Source organism: Lissotriton vulgaris, chromosome 4_1, assembly GCF_964263255.1.
Source record: "Lissotriton vulgaris chromosome 4_1, aLisVul1.2, whole genome shotgun sequence".
NCBI classification, from domain to species: domain Eukaryota; kingdom Metazoa; phylum Chordata; class Amphibia; order Caudata; family Salamandridae; genus Lissotriton; species Lissotriton vulgaris.
The window spans coordinates 1,233,790,088-1,233,802,643 of NC_141691.1; positions in this window are offsets into that span (position 1 = coordinate 1,233,790,088).

Sequence of the window (12,556 nt, forward strand, 5' to 3'; positions counted from 1 at the left end):
GGACATCATAATGAGGCCCTATATATGATAGGTAGGTCAAACTTAAAAATGGGATAGTTAGAATTGTAAATGTGTAAATGTATTGGCATTTATATAGCGCACTACTTACCCGTAGGGTCCCAAGGCGCTTCGACCGCTGCGAAACCCTTCCTGGCTTCCCTGAGAGATGGTCCCTTAATGGGTATCTCCAGGGTGAGACCAGGCATCCCCGGCGGTCTGGTGGGGCCGTTAGTGAAGATGAGGCAAGCTAATGCCCAGAGTTGCCGAGTGTGATCGCTGATCAGAGTGGGCACCGAGGCGAGAGAATTATCGAGTCCGCTGACCCTGGTCCAGAAACCTGCCGCGCCGGGAATCAAACCCTGGTCCCAGGCCGTCCTCTGCTCTCGGGTCTGCCGCCTCTAACCAGTGAGCCACACTACTTCACTGATATCAGGATGCTCAGAAAGACTTTCTGAGGTTACCCAAACCAATGACTTTGATGTAAATGGGAGAACTTTGAGAGCTTCACGTTCAACACCAAACTCTGATCTGAAGGAAATAAAGTTGGAGTGCCATTTGTTGATAAAGTTTTGATGGAATTAGTCAATGAGGAGACAGGTTCATGTTGTCCTTAGAGTTTCTCCTTCTTATCTAAATCAACTAAGTTATTTAATGATTTTGTCCTGACCACGATTCAGTGAAAGTGAAAGGTTTCTATATTCACCTGAGCACATAATTGATAAAATATATACAAGGCAACACCATCTGTTAAAGTGAATTCATTTAGGATCAAGCACTAAAAACAATTACTGGCATGACCATAATAGCCTGCTCAAAGCCCAGTCTACTATCAAATACTCTACCTTGAGTGAACTTGTGCACTAGATCACAGAACATTGTAAATATGCACCACAAGGTCTTTCTAGATGGGGTTAATTTTTAGTCAGCTGTACATTATGCAAAACTCCATGCAGAGAGGACACTAGTCAGAAAGAACAGATCACACACTTCTCACTTCAAGTGTGCACTCCCAATAAACTGCACAAGTTTGCAAGTCAGCAAGGTAGCAGAATCCAAAGGGCTCAGTACAAGGGATCAATGCAGAATTTCCTTTATGGTGGAAGGACAGCATGAGGGGACCTGCGAATGCAGTTCTGTCCATCTACAACGTGTTTTGTTCTTTGTATGAGGTAGTTGTATTGACTTGTATGTGCAAAAACATCTCCCATAATTTTGTTGCGTCAGCCGAAGGAAGGGTTAGTGCCTTTAGGAGCCCAAAGTGCATTAGGGACATGAGTGCTGCTGCAAGTGCCCCAGAATTTGGATCTCATGCTCCCAGCAATAGGTAAAACACTGTCGGGCAAATGTCATTGGCCTGAAGGAAGACTTACATTAACGCTGTGTAATTGAGTAATGAAATCTGGCAGGTAAAGAATGTTCAATAACATTTTCTAATTGGTATAATCAATTACAGTTAGTGTTACATGGTGAAGAATACCAGCATGTATACATCCTGCAGCACACATAGAGAGAGGAAAATGCACCTTCCTACACAAAAACAATCCTGCTTCCAATGCAGGCACCCTTGCACCATGGTACAAGGGTGCCTGTATTGGTGCTAGGCAGCACATTATGCGCCATTGCAAGAAATAGACAGGAATGTGCCGTATGATGTTAAATAAGGTGCATCCATGCCCGTTTCCTATCACGCAGAGCAGCGCAGAACGGTGGCTTACTGCACGATATTTTCATACCCTACCTGTAATTAGAAGGGTTGCATTTACAACCTAACACCATTAATAGCATTTGTTAAATGTTGGTGTTAGACATTTAGTACAAAGGCCCTGATTGCGAGTGATTCGATAAGTGGTTATCACATGAATCACATTTTTCCTAATGCCTCTGGAACATCAATTTAATTACAAGTGTTACTGGTGTACTTTTTAGCATTGTGGGAAATAACTATAGATGGTATTTACTGCATGCGGTATTTAGCACGTGGTAAATGATGACAAGGGTTAAATAGCACATGCTGAACAACGCATTCGATAATTTTAGAAGTGACTATGAGGTGCAGCTGTGAAGTGGAATGTGAGTTATGTGCCATTTAAAATTAACACCTGAATAAAACGTGCCAACTATTTGGAATGGGTATAGCATCCTGAAAGCCAAGTTTGCATGGATGTTATTGGAAAAAATAGATATGTTTTCAATGTAAAGAAGAAAATAAATTTGTCCTGGGAGGAGACGCACCTGCAGTAAGAAAGGCTTAACATGGCCTTTTCATCAGCTACCATTTACACACTGCTGAACACCACCATGGGTGCAGCTTTGCTTTGGCGTTTCATTCAATTTCAAAAGAAACAATTGATGGACGGAATGCTGGACCATACAATCATTCTCCCCCAGTCACCAAGATCTGGGTTAAACCCATCATTCTTTTGCTCACCACACCACCCATTCCATTATGCCAAATCGCCTCTTCTAGTACGGCAAGCAGTACATGAAGATGCATGAAGCTAAGCTGAAAAGTGTCCTAGGCAAAGGATAGCCACAAGACGACAGAGAAGACCAATTCAATTCAAATAGTCTTTATTCGATATTTTTCAATCATAAAAGACATTTTACAATTAAAAATTGTTGTTTGTGATCCCACCCCCCCGCTGCCCCACAGAGGTACAGGATCCACAGTGAATTATTACAATAAAAAGAAAAGAAAGATTAAATATCTCCCTGACAGAGAAGACCAATACTCCTAATAATCAGGTTAGATCAACTGAACATGACTCAAACCAAAAGTTTTAAATATATATTTTCTGGGCATGCATACAACTAAACACATTGCTAACATAACTAGCTGATGTGTTACAACTTACTGTAGCCATACACATGGCCATACCACTCTTTCCTAAAATGCTCGGGCATATTTTCAAGAGGGCGCAATAGAATTATCGCTGCTTTAGCATCCGTTTTCGGCCAAAAAGCGGCAATAATTATATTGCAATATCAGCAAGGACACGCTAGCGCGTGTTTCCGTAATGTAGCACCAGCTTTGCATCGCATCGTTAATCAGATGCAAAGTAGGTGTGCCGCAGTAGACTACATTGGGAACTATCCTGAAGGCAGCTTCGCGATATTTACGACAATGCCCGGCTGGCATAACGATAAACAAAATTGCGCAAACCGGTCATTAACGCTGGATTTTAACGTCTGCAAACATCCAGTGTTAGGCATATTTTGCATGGGTGGTGGAATGTGGGGTATCAGCAAGTTCTTTGCTGTTTAGCAGGGAACATCGGAGGTTTTCCAGCGATGTTGGGACATTTCCCTGCTATCGCTGTAACTTTCATTGCAAATGCGCTAAGTGTTGTAAATACGGGCCAAATTGGTGATGAATTCCAGCGAAAGCCGGCGATAGGGAAACTTGCGCTAGGCGGAGCCAGCGATAATTATCGCTGCCGCTTGTTAATATGCCCCTTCCTGCATTAGAATTTATAGCAACTGGCTCCACTCAGCACACAGTGAGGACAGTTGCGGCCCATGGAGGGAGTTCCAGGGGGCGGAAAGGCGGGACGCGGGAGGGGCAGGGTGGGGGTTAGTAAACATCGGAATTTGGATGATTGGAGGTAAATAAACAATTAAATGAAAAGCGAATTTCGTTGTGCGCCCTGCATCGCAAAATTCGTTGTAAATCAACTGAATTTAATTCTTCTGGCTCAATGTGGGATAGTAGTTGTTCTCACACATCAACTACTTCCATGGATCTTGCTTGAGCTCCTTCTATATTGCCCTCAGATATTGTTGAAAGAGGCATGTCTTCTGAAGGGTTAAAGACACTGGCATCATCCAAACATGAACTGTAGAAAGTTTGTTTTTAACCAGAACAGCTATTGAGGTAGCTAGAGATGTGCCCAAAGCATGAGCAGAATGTAGGTCATCGACACATTGAATTGAAATATTTGATCTTTCGACATTGCTGTTGTCTCTTTGTCTTTAGGAGATTATTGTGGTACTGGGTTTTTCGTGTTTGCTGCCAAGGATGGTTTACATATCATGGACAATGGTTCCTTTGCAGCTCCAGCTAGATTGCCTTTATTAGGCAACCTTAATGAATGCTTAGGAGAGAAAGTTGTAGATATGTAACAATCCATGATTGATAATGATTTAACTGCCATGCATTCACTTGCCGTTTGTTTGGCTACCGATGTTGGTGGCACTTGCATTTTCTTGCCTAGCCTTGGTTTCCGCACCACAGTCGCTGGACATTTTCCTATTTGTGGCCGAAAAATAGCAATACTTTCCTCAGTAGATGTAATGAGTGGATCTGAAGGCTTTGAGGCACTTGCTAAAGCCCTAGCAGATACACATGGAACATTCTCTTGGTTGGACTGGTCTGGTAGGGGTAAGTGTTGAAGGAATCAGAAAGTTATTATTAGTATATTTTAAAATAAAGTATGTATACATAATACATTCTACAGATTTTTTACATTTATATTAACATAAACATACACATAATTATGAAGGGTGCATAGCCCTTACTTTACATACACTTTTATAATGTTTCAATAAAAGTTATTTTAATTGCACTGTCAAAGGGAATGGGTCTGCCTTGGTAATTGGTTATTTAATCATTTAAATATTGATGTAAATATGGCAGGGCCTTCATAATTTGTTAAGCATTCATTTTACAAAGTAACATACAAACACATAGCCATAGTGCTCCTTGCCTTCCTGTTTTGAATGCCACTTCTGAGGTTGCTAAAAAGATGCCTCAACATTTTGCTGCTTCAACACTCCAGTTGGCAAATAGAGCTTGTACACGTGCATATACACGCTGAAAGAAATCACTTGGGACATATAAACGTGCACCATTTACAGTGTGCACTATATAATCCATGTGCTAAATAGCGCATGTGCTTAATAATTCCTGAGTTTATCAATGTATGAGGCATTTACTGCATTTGCAATTTAACGACCATCAGTAAATACCGATTTCTCGTTGTGTGATAACGTCTTAAAATTACTTGATATTCGGGAGGCGTGGCTTGGACGCCGGAGAAATGGCGGCGTAATTTCTGTCCTCCTCCAGGCAGCCGCGATCTTTGGCCAACAAAGAGCTGCAAACTGATTCCATTCGGGACCACAGCAGGCATTTAGCTGTCGGAGCCTCAGACCCGGTGATGCTGTGAATTTAAGCCGAATCCATACGAGGGAAACAGAGAAAATCGACCCTCTGCCCCGACCGCCGGAGACCGCAGACCGTGACGGAGCCTGAACCCGGCCACATCCACGAGGCCTCCCGGAGCTCCGGACCCGTCGCCTCACTGTGCGAGGAATGCTCGCTCAACGCGATACACAGCTCCAAATTACAGCGCTGCAGGGGCTGAGTCGTGAGTAATGGTGCTTGCGAACAGTTGGAGGCAAATGTGCAAATGCGAAGATAAACGAAGCGGGAAGCGGGAATCAGCCGTTTAAAATGGCGGTTTGCCGGTGCAATTAATGTCGCGCTCGAGTCACCCTGTGCTCACTGCTGTGGACGCTGCTTGGCTAATATGAAAGTCCACGCTTCTAATAGTGGGCTTTGAAGGAATCCCTGCTAATAATTGGCGCTCCTGCTCATGTGCACTACCTAAATGTAATGATGTATTGATGCAATCAAAGCTCTGACAAGTTTGAGTGGCTACACGCGTCTGCAACTGCCCCACTAATGACTTAATCTCAGTGCAGAAACCAGTTTGCTCATAAAGGCACCGATGACCTGAGACCAGTATATGTGGACATGATCAGTACACTTGCCTCGTGTACGTGCTAGTTATGTTGGTTGTGTAGCCATTAACAGAGAGTCACCCCACGCGCAGTGCAAAATGGCGGCTCCTACAGATCTGTGTTAATGTGAGACTCTGCATCCAGTGTACCTGTAATACAAGCATATCCTTCCTGTCAGCAACACGCTATTCACTACTTAGAATTACCTACATAAGGAAGACTAATTAACCTACGCGCTGCCTTGCACTGACACACCATGACCCAAAATCAGCGCTGAGAGGTTTGTGGATCCCAAGGTGTAAGCTACTGGCTATAAACTCTGCTCTGTGGCGCACGCTGTTGGTAGGTACTACAACAGTGATCCCGGATCAGTGCATTCATTAGGATACCAGGCATTGACAATACCCCAGCAAACCCTAGCAAATAAGTTAAGAATGGGGGACAAAGATAATGGTAAAACTTCTAAGCGTCTGAAATCTGATCCACCGACGCCAGTCAAAGGAAAAAAAGAAATAGCAGAAGCAATGGAGACTATCCTAAGCAGACTGGAAGAAGTCAGAGATTTAGCCAAATCCACCAAAGAGGAGGTTGTTGCGGTTTGGCAGGATATAAAGGACATCAACTCGAGGATGACGGAGTCCGAGAGCAGAATAAGTAGACTAGAAGACTCTGAAAATAAAACCTGTGGAGCCATCAAGAACCTCACCCTGTGCTCGGATCATCTTGTGAGGAAGGTTGCGGAATTGGAGGATAGAAATAGGAGGGGGAACCTGAGAATTTTTGGAATGCTAGAAAAATCGGAGGAATCCCATGGATCATGTATACCCTTCCTTGAGCAGTGGTTTACACAGGCCACAAATCTAACCTTCACTCACCCACTGGAGTTCGATAGGGCGCATAGGGTACAGGGGCGAATTACTAAGGATCAGAAAGGCCCGAGAGCGATAGTGTGCAAGCCGCTAAGATATCAACACACGGAGCAGATACTTACCTTCGTTCGTAAACATAACCATGTACTATGGAAAGGCCACAAAATATTCATCTCACAAGACTTCAGTAAAGAGACTATGGAAATCAGGAAAGCCTTCCTTGCAATGAGACCGCAACTGAAGTCACTTGGTTACATGTATGGCTTTATTGGTCCGACAAAGTTCAAAGTAACAATACAGGGTGTAACTCATGTATTCTCTGATCCACAAAAAATACGACATCAGCTCTTCACCCAAGGGGATGGCAATATGGAAGTCTCTCCTTCGACCTAACTGAGTGCCTCTGCATCCGGCCATGGATGAACTTTTGAGTATCCGGTACTAGTAGACCCATGTTCACTGGCTCCTCATAATCCACTGTGACTACTCTGAGCTTGGGGGACTTTGCTCTGCACTGTGTTCAGTATGTTCCGTTTGCTTAAAGTCCTTGGTTTTTGGCACTACTTATTGGATATGATCCATGTTGTACCCTCAACCTGTTAGCTACATTGACCGGAAATGGCGCCTGATAGGTCGCCACAGTTATGCTTCTGCATTTGATATAGTCTATCTGGAACCTGTTACACACGTTCTTCTTTAGATTGCTATGCTAGTGGTCTTCTGTTCTTACAGTAACGTAATATGTTATAGCTTTATGGCACAGCGTTAATGTTATATCTCGTTGTCTGCATAATCGTTTCACTTTTGATCTAAAATGTGTTTTGCAGCCCATGCATTTAATAATGTTGAGTAGGCTGCTTGGAGGCGGCCTCGCGGTCGTTCCTGAGTCGCCATGTTCCTTTTCTACTATTGTGGAGGGAGGGGTGGGATGTGGGTAGGGGAGGAGGGTGGAGGGAGGTTTGGTGGGGTGAGGGGGGATTGTTTTTTCAATTCTTGCATTTTGTTGTATTCTTTTGCCTTGTTTTTCCGTACTTGCATCCTGTCTTGCAACCGAATGTATTTCTTGATAGCCTTGTAACCAGTGTGACTCTTGCTCTTGCCAACATTGTCTCCTGCGTTGTACTGCTCCACCGGGGCCCAGTCCAAAACGAGTTCTTTAATACTAATACAACTCAATGTAGTAAGTTAGAATGTCTCACACTTGATAGTTGATGACTCCTACTATAGACACCCCGATAGGGACGACAACCATAGCTAACCTTAATTTACTCTCACTGAATGTGAAGGGCTTAAATCAACCGATTAAAAGATAAAAAGTACTCGATTATCTCCGTAGACAACAAGGAGACATAGCCCTATTGCAAGAAACGAAGCTGGAGGCGAAACACTTTCACACCCTACATAACAAGATCTTTACTGAAGTGGTAGGTTCCGGAGCCGTGTCTAAGAAAAATGGGGTAGTGATGCTATTTGCTAGGAAAGCGAATGTGGAAGTAGTTTCCTCCTCCATGGACACACAGGGTAGATGGATCTTGGTGAAATTAATTAAAGATGACACTGAATTCTACATTACAACGATATACGCCCCCAACACACATGACCCTTCCTTCTGGCTAGAACTAACAAAATTTTATTTATTTTATTTTTGCTATTTTTAAAGCGCACAAATACCCATACGGGTGTCTCGGCGCTGATGATCACAGAGCTCCCTAAAGTATGACGGGGGAGTTAGGAGGAAGAGAAGAGCCATGTTTTGAGGCTTTTTCGAAATTTAAGGAGCGTAGGAGCGGATTTGATATGGAGTGGGAGGGTGTTCCACAATTTAGCTGTGGCTGTAGTGAAGCACCTGTCTCCCCAGGTGGCCTTTTTTGTCCGAGGGACGTTCAGCAAGAAGGCTGCGGAGGATCGAAGAGTCCTGCGTTGCTCCAATGGTCGAAGAGCTTCTTTTAGGAACTTTGGCCCTGAGTTATTAAGGGTCTTATAGGCTATACACAGAGCCTTAAATTTTATTCGACTCCTGATTGGGAGCCAATGGAGCTCTTTGATGTGATGGGAGATGGATGTGAATTTAGGAATAGAAAGTAAGGTTCTGGCCGACGCGTTTTGCACGGTCTGGAGTTTGTTGAGAACCCCTTCCTGAGCATTCAGAAGAAGTGAGTTGCAGTGGTCCGTTCTTGAAAAGACTAAGGTGCTGATAAGTGTTTTGCCGGCTGACTGTGGTAGGTAAGGAAGGAGTTTCTTGATTTTTTTGAGGGTGTAAAAGGCAGATGATATGACGGCATTGGGGTGATGGTGGAAAGTCAGCTTATTATCAAAGGTGACTCCTAGGTTGCGGACCTTTACCACTGGTTGGGGGGGGATCCCAACTCCGGTGGCCACCATTGTGGGGACCATGCTGGCCGTAAGCTCCCGAACGTCATCACCTCCGTTTTGTCGGAGTTAAGTTTGAGGCAGTTTGATGACATCCAGGAGCTTATCGCCTTCATTCCCTCCTGAAAATTGGCTGCGACGCTTGCTCCGTTGTTGTACACCGATAGTACTAGTTGCGTGTCATCGGCATACGTGGTAAGGGCAATTCCATAGGATTTTATCACCCTCGCTAAGTCCGATACATAGATATTAAAAAGCGTCGGACTTAGCGAGGAGCCCTGAGGAACACCGCAGGGGAGTGAGAAGGTCTGGGAGGTGAAATTGCCCATTTTGACAGTCTGGGGACGATTGGCGAGGAATGAGGCAATCAGATCTTTAGCTGTACCTCCTATTCCCAGAGCTGAGACACGGTCGATCAGAGTGACATGATCGACCGTGTCAAATGCAGCGGAGAGATCTAGGAGTATCAAGACGGCCGTCCCTCCCTTGTCCATGGTTGTTCTGATTTCGTCTGCGGCTTTCAGGAGTGCTGTTTCTGTCCCGTGTCCCTGTCTAAAACCAAACTGGGTGTCATCAAGCAAATTGTTGTCGTTAATGAATTTCGAAAGCTGAATGTTCATGGACTTTTCGAAGATCTTTGCTGGGAATGGGAGACAGGCGATGGGTCTGTAGCTTGCAGGGAGGAGAGGGTCTAGCGTTGGTTTTTTCAGCCGTGGCTTTATGATCGCCTCTTTCCAGACTGAGGGGTATATACCTGTTGAGAACATAGCGTTGCAGATGGTAGACAACGGGGGGAGATTGCTTCCGGGATGAGGTTCAGAATAGAAGGGGGGCATGGATCAAGGGGGGATCAGGATTTAGTGCTGGCTACCAGGCGTTGAATGTGATCCTGATCAACGGGGTTGAAAGATAATAAGGTGGGCTGAGTGCCCGTAAGGAGTAACCTCGGAGATGGAAGGGGGGCAGAGTGAGAGAAAGTGTGGAAAATGGAGATGACTTTTTCCTCGAAGAAGCTGGCCAAGGCATCTGCCAGTGACTGAGAGCCTTCTAGGGGCGGCGTAGGGGGGTTGGATAGAGTAGTAACTACCCTGAATAGTTCTCCTGCCGAGTTCTTTGCCTGATTGATTTGAGTGGTAAAGTAATGGCTTTTCTCAGTGGTTATCAATCTTTTGTAGATGGAGAGGGCATTTTTATAGTTCATTTTGTCTGCAGGACTATAATTGCGACGCCACTGTCTTTCAAGGTTCCTGCAGTATTGTTTCTGCATGCGTAGGGCCTCAGTGAACCATGGGGCTGAAGGTATTTTCCTGTTGCGGTGTGATGATTTGAGCGGGGCTAGCTTATTACAGGCCATATCTAAGTTTGTCAGGTAGTTAGAGGATGCTTTAGTAGGGTCATGCTCATTAGGAATATGATTATCCTGCATCATCTCTGCTAATTGAGTTATATTGATATTTTTCCAGTCTCAGTAGGTTGAACGAGCTGGTGGAGTGAAGCTCGGTTTGGTGGGGTTTGTTTGCACTGTGAAGCAAATAGCTGAATGCTCTGTCCAGATGAGTGGAATTATTTGGGTGACATTTACAAGAGGACTATTAGTAAAGATACCATCTAATGTGTGGCCTGCCTGGTGCGTAGGGGAGTTTATTAGTTGCATTAGGCCTGCAGCTGAAAGGTCCGTGAGAAGCTGCATAGTATCGTGGTTGTTCAGAGTCTCAAGGTGAAAATTGAAGTCACCTAGTAGCGTAAAGTGAGGGGCGTCTGCAGCTGCTTCAATTATACTGCCTATATTAGCTAGAAACTTTGCTCTTGACCCTGGAGGGCGATAAATCAGCATGCCCTTGAAAGATGATTTGGCCGATAGGCTTAGAGTAAAGATACAGGCCTAGAGTAAAGAAACAGATCGACACCATCCCAGATTCGGCAGTTCATATACTAGCAGGAGATTTCAACCTTCCATTTGACCCTGCCCTGGATAGGGACTCGAAGTGCACCTTCCGTCCAGGCAAAGCCCATAAGGAATTTGCAAAGCTATGTAACAGATTTTACATGGTAGACACATGGCGTCTACAACACCCTGACGGTAGAGACTACTCTTTCTACTCCCCACCTCACGACTCGTTTTCAAGAATTGACTACATATTCATAACTAGGAACGCTGTAGCCAGAATAGAGGACAGAGACATTGCACCAAGACTTGTCTCTGACCACTCTTGTATTTCACTCATGTTATCAAATATCAAACCGACAACCCGCCAGTCGATGTGGCGCCTCAATTATACCATCCTGAATGATGTGAAACACAAAGAAACTATAGGAAACGCCCTCAAAGAATTCTTAACAATTAATAAAAAGGGGGACACCTCAGACTTAATCCGTTGGGAAGCACTAAAGACCACCATAAGGGGGCTCATCATAAAAATATCATCCGCAATAAACAAAAACCGTAATGCTGCCCTTTTAAAACTAGAAGAAGACATCTCAAAACTCCAACACGAATATCTAAACAGTAGAAGCCCCAAGTTACTGACTGACTTGTCCAACCAAAAATATACCTATAATAAACTAGTGAGTGATAAGGCAGGAGTTTGGTTGGATAGGAGGAAATGGTTTAAAGTCTGTGAATCTAATATAGCAGGGAAAGGATTAGCAGCCTACCTTAAATTTAAAATTCAAAAAAACACCATTACTTCCCTATTGGATGATAAAGGCACCCCCAATTCGGACCCCAATAAAATTGCCAACTTATTCAAAGGCTTCTATGAGAAGTTATACGCTAGAAACGTGAATGTGGGGAAAGAGAAAGTGGAGAAATACCTCTCCAAATGCGCTCTACCAACACTTACGCCCTCAGAGCAAGAATCCTTAAACTAACCGATATCTGAGGCAGAAGTCATTGCTGCAATCAAGTCTCTTAAGAGTGGGAAGGCCCCCGGACCAGACGGGTTTACGGCACAATTTTATAAAAGCTTTGCTCAAACCCTTAAGACACCAATTTTGAACGTGTTCCAAGAGATTAGTCTTACAGGAGAGGTAAAGGGAACGATGGCTGAGGCAGTAATTGCCGTGATACCCAAGGAAGGGAAGGACTCTAAACTTCCTAAAAACTACAGGCCCATTTTGTTAATAAACTTGGATTGTAAGCTTTTGGCCTCAATCCTAGCGAGAGGCATCCAGAATGTACTGCCGTCCCTAATCCACACATCACAAGCTGGCTTTTTGAAAAATAGATTGTCGAGCAACAATACCAGAATCCTAGCTCATGTAATCGAAAAAGCGAAGCTCCTCTCCACGCCCACTGCAGCGATTACACTCGACGCAGAAAAAGCATTTGACAAAGTGGTATGGACATACCTGGAAGCAGTCCTACATAAATTTGAGTTGGGTTCCCTATTTACTAAATTGGTAATGTTGCTATATGCCTGCCCCACTGCTAGAGTGAGAGCTGGTGGAGCTTTTTCCTCCCCTTTTAAACTAGAACAAGGGACTAGACAGGGATGCCCCTTGTCCCCATCCCTATTCCTCCTGGCAATTGAACCCTTTCTATACCAAATACGGGAGAATATGGACAGCGG